General features: G+C 52.8%; 1 non-coding gene across 1 annotated transcript in view; it reads right to left on the reverse strand.

The window, feature by feature from the left end:
• LOC124591121 overlaps window positions 1–1,081 on the reverse strand; it is a 1,910-nt gene extending 829 nt beyond the window's left edge. The window contains exon 1 of the ribosomal RNA XR_006976967.1: window positions 1–1,081. This exon is cut by the window's left edge and continues 829 nt beyond it. This is a non-coding gene — a ribosomal RNA (small subunit ribosomal RNA).
• Between the last annotated feature and the right edge of the window lie 3,919 nt (window positions 1,082–5,000).

A 5,000-nucleotide genomic window follows, 5' to 3' on the forward strand; every position in this document is an offset into this window, starting at 1 on the left:
AACTTTCGTTCTTGATTAATGAAAACATACTTGGCAAATGCTTTCGCTTCTGTTCGTCTTGCGACGATCCAAGAATTTCACCTCTAACGTCGCAATACGAATGCCCCCGCCTGTCCCTATTAATCATTACCTCGGGTTCCGAAAACCAACAAAATAGAACCGAGGTCCTATTCCATTATTCCATGCACACAGTATTCAGGCGGGCTTGCCTGCTTTAAGCACTCTAATTTGTTCAAAGTAAACGTGCCGGCCCACCGAGACACTCACTCAAGAGCACCCTGGTAGGATTGCAACGGGGTCCGCCTCGGGACGCACGAGCACGCACGAGGCGCGTCGCACGCCTTCAGCTCGCCCCACCGGCAGGACGTCCCACGATACATGCCAGTTAAACACCGACGGGCGGTGAACCAACAGCGTGGGACACAAATCCAACTACGAGCTTTTTAACCGCAACAACTTTAATATACGCTATTGGAGCTGGAATTACCGCGGCTGCTGGCACCAGACTTGCCCTCCAATAGATACTCGTTAAAGGATTTAAAGTGTACTCATTCCGATTACGGGGCCTCGGATGAGTCCCGTATCGTTATTTTTCGTCACTACCTCCCCGTGCCGGGAGTGGGTAATTTGCGCGCCTGCTGCCTTCCTTGGATGTGGTAGCCGTTTCTCAGGCTCCCTCTCCGGAATCGAACCCTGATTCCCCGTTACCCGTTACAACCATGGTAGGCGCAGAACCTACCATCGACAGTTGATAAGGCAGACATTTGAAAGATGCGTCGCCGGTACGAGGACCGTGCGATCAGCCCAAAGTTATTCAGAGTCACCAAGGCAAACGGACCGGACGAGCCGACCGATTGGTTTTGATCTAATAAAAGCGTCCCTTCCATCTCTGGTCGGGACTCTGTTTGCATGTATTAGCTCTAGAATTACCACAGTTATCCAAGTAACGTGGGTACGATCTAAGGAACCATAACTGATTTAATGAGCCATTCGCGGTTTCACCTTAATGCGGCTTGTACTGAGACATGCATGGCTTAATCTTTGAGACAAGCATATGACTACTGGCAGGATCAACCAGGGAGCTGCGTCAACTAGAGCTGAGCAGCCGGCCGCCCGGGAGTGTGTCCCGGGGGCCCGCGCGAACACGCAAGCGTCCGCTCAATTATTCTGCAAACAGGAGGAGGCTGAGCTCCCCTGCACAATACACCTCGAAACCCTCTCAGGTCCCGGCGGCGCGCAGCGCCGTCCTAAGTACTTGGTCGGGTTCGAGAGAGGCGCAATCGCCCGGAGTTTGGCGAGTAGACGCTTTAGGTGCGACCACCCGTGCTCCCAACTGAGCTTGCCGCTGCCGACAGAGGCCCGGGAGCGTGCTGTCGTGGCATTGCCGGCGGGAGACAACACGCGCCACCTACGGTGGCCGGCAGCTCCAACGCCAGCGCCACAGAAGGACAAAAGCCCCACTTGGGTGCCGAAGCGAACTCTCCCAGCACAGCGCACGCGCCAACACGTCCGCACAGCTGCGATACAATCCACCTGCGAGAACCGCAGAGGCGACCGAGCAGCAGACGGCGTCGCGGCGCCGAGCGCCGGGCGGCGGCGCATCCTCAGCGCACACAGTCCTCAATCGGACCAGCACACTGCAGATGTCCACCGCGCTTCGCACCGGGCCCGCGAGGACCTACTTTGGCCGCACGGCGCCGCGTGCAGGGTGCGCCGGCGCGCAGCTGCGCCGCCTGCCGCCTCCGTCGGCCGGCGCGCCTGCCACTGGCCGCCCCCACCAGCCGGCTGTAGCGCGTGCGCCCACGCACCGCGCGGCCAGCACGCCGGAAGGCCCCCCCTCACCGGCCGGGGACGGTCCCACCCAGCCACCGCCGCGTATCGCTTCACACCCACATGCCATTCACGTTCGTGGGCATGGTGGGTATCGCTGAAACAACCGGTTGGTAGCTCAACCGATCGTCGCCATCACTGATTCACCTCTAGCGAGAACAACCGCACCACAACGGTTTACCAGTTCTTCATTTGCGTAACGTCACCAGCAAACGTAGACGTCCATCGCCATTTGCAAATTCAACGATTGTTGCATGCCTGTGTCAGGTGTCACGACACACTATGTCTGCCCACATACACGCAACAACATGTGCACGCTTCGCGAACACGTGGAAGGTGGCCCCCGTACGTATGCGATGTCCATTGCGCGAACGACTGTCAACCGGCCTCTGTCGCATGTCGCAGATGTGGAACGCAGTGCACCATGCTATCACGGTGTGTGAGAAGAGACGACTACGTCTGACAACACGCGCCACTACATCAACAGACGGCTCATGCTGATCGCCATCCACGGCATACCATACTGCAATCCAGCTCTTATAGGGAGACGACACGTAGCTGAGTGCACAATATTTGGACCGTATGGTTCGCCGTTGTTGGCGCAGTCGTGGTACGGTCACACATGTACCACGATGTATCATTCAGTACATGAGGACCAATGTGCGGTACAGTGTGTGATTTGGACGTACAACATCAGCGGACAGTTGCCACAAGCCGTACCACAACGTAGGCTGTGCTTCGCCATGCGAATGCCAATGAACAACTGCGAAGGGCATTGAGCATGTACGTCCTGCCGCCATCCGCATTACAGTGTATAGCTGCAAGGTGTTTAACATGAAGCGATACTCTGGGGACCGGGCAGTGCGAGTAGCAAACTATATTGCGGGGGTTGCAGTTAGGCAACACTACACTAATTTAACGCGTCGTATGACAATTACAGAGCAGGTTAAGGCCCAACGTGTGTTGGGTTAAGGCCCAACGTGTGTTGGGTTAAGGCCCAACGTGTGTTGGGTTAAGGCCCAACGTGTGTTGGGTTAAGGCCCAACGTGTGTTGGGTTAAGGCCCAACGTGTGTTGGGTTAAGGCCCAACGTGTGTTGGGTTAAGGCCCAACGTGTGTTGGGTTAAGGCCCAACGTGTGTTGGGTTAAGGCCCAACGTGTGTTGGGTTAAGGCCCAACGTGTGTTGGGTTAAGGCCCAACGTGTGTTGGGTTAAGGCCCAACGTGTGTTGGGTTAAGGCCCAACGTGTGTTGGGTTAAGGCCCAACGTGTGTTGGGTTAAGGCCCAACGTGTGTTGGGTTAAGGCCCAACGTGTGTTGGGTTAAGGCCCAACGTGTGTTGGGTTAAGGCCCAACGTGTGTTGGGTTAAGGCGCAACATAGGTTAGGTTAAGGCGCAACATAGGTTAGGTTAAGGCGCAACATAGGTTAGGTTAAGGCGCAACATAGGTTAGGTTACGGCGCAACATAGGTTAGGTTAAGGCGCAACATAGGTTAGGTTAAGGCGCAACATAGGTTAGGTTACGGCGCAACATAGGTTAGGTTAAGGCGCAACATAGGTTAGGTTAAGGCGCAACATAGGTTAGGTTAAGGCGCAACATAGGTTAGGTTAAGGCGCAACATAGGTTAGGTTAAGGCGCAACATAGGTTAGGTTAAGGCGCAACATAGGTTAGGTTAAGGCGCAACATAGGTTAGGTTAAGGCGCAACATAGGTTAGGTTACGGCGCAACATAGGTTAGGTTAAGGCGCAACATAGGTTAGGTTAAGGCGCAACATAGGTTAGGTTAAGGCGCAACATAGGTTAGGTTACGGCGCAACATAGGTTAGGTTACGGCGCAACATAGGTTAGGTTACGGCGCAACATAGGTTAGGTTAAGGCGCAACATAGGTTAGGTTAAGGCGCAACATAGGTTAGGTTAAGGCGCAACATAGGTTAGGTTAAGGCGCAACATAGGTTAGGTTAAGGCGCAACATAGGTTAGGTTAAGGCGCAACATAGGTTAGGTTAAGGCGCAACATGGGTTAGGTTAAGGCGCAACATGGGTTAGGTTAAGGCGCAACATGGGTTAGGTTAAGGCGCAACATGGGTTAGGTTAAGGCGCAACATGGGTTAGGTTAAGGCGCAACATGGGTTAGGTTAAGGCGCAACATGGGTTAGGTTAAGGCGCAACATGGGTTAGGTTAAGGCGCAACATGGGTTAGGTTAAGGCGCAACATGGGTTAGGTTAAGGCGCAACATGGGTTAGGTTAAGGCGCAACATGGGTTAGGTTAAGGCGCAACATGGGTTAGGTTAAGGTACAATATGGGTTAGGTTAAGGTACAATATGGGTTAGGTTAAGGTACAATATGGGTTAGGTTAAGGTACAATATGGGTTAGGTTAAGGTACAATATGGGTTAGGTTAAGGTACAATATGGGTTAGGTTAAGGTACAATATGGGTTAGGTTAAGGTACAATATGGGTTAGGTTAAGGTACAATATGGGTTAGGTTAAGGTACAATATGGGTTAGGTTAAGGTACAATACGGGTTAGGTTAAGGTACAATACGGGTTAGGTTAAGGTACAATACGGGTTAGGTTAAGGTACAATACGGGTTAGGTTAAGGTACAATACGGGTTAGGTTAAGGTACAATACGGGTTAGGTTAAGGCACTTGGGGGGGGGGGGGGCCCGGTTTGTTGATTGTGATTATCGTAAGTAAATGACTGCGGCATCATCTGATTTGCCACGTCAGGGTGCACCTTTGGCTCATAACAGGCGGCGCTCTGATTCCATGCTTGTGGCAGACCTGTGTCTTTCATTCCTGCCATTGTTTGTGTGGTGTGACAGGAGGCAGTATTGTGATGTTGGGTGCACCCCTGTCTGGGACATGTGTGGGTGTTGGTGGCTTAGCTGAGCAATGGTGGTTGTCGGAAGGGTGGGATATTCTGTTTTCCGAGTGGACCTCCCGGTCTGGTTATGATAGTGTGGATTGTCTAATGTGGCAGAGAGGATGCACTGGGTGTTGTTCCATGCTGGTGCTTACATATTGTCTGTGTGCCTGTTACAGGCAGAGAGTAGTGCGTGATAAGAGTGTCTGGCTGACGTGTGATTGTGAGCAGAGTCTTTCAGCATGTATACGGACAGGTCTATACATTATCTGTATTCTGATGGCTCTATCTATTACTAATCAGC

This window comes from Schistocerca americana, unplaced genomic scaffold (assembly GCF_021461395.2).
Source record: "Schistocerca americana isolate TAMUIC-IGC-003095 unplaced genomic scaffold, iqSchAmer2.1 HiC_scaffold_807, whole genome shotgun sequence".
In the NCBI taxonomy this organism is placed as follows: Eukaryota; Metazoa; Arthropoda; class Insecta; order Orthoptera; family Acrididae; genus Schistocerca; species Schistocerca americana.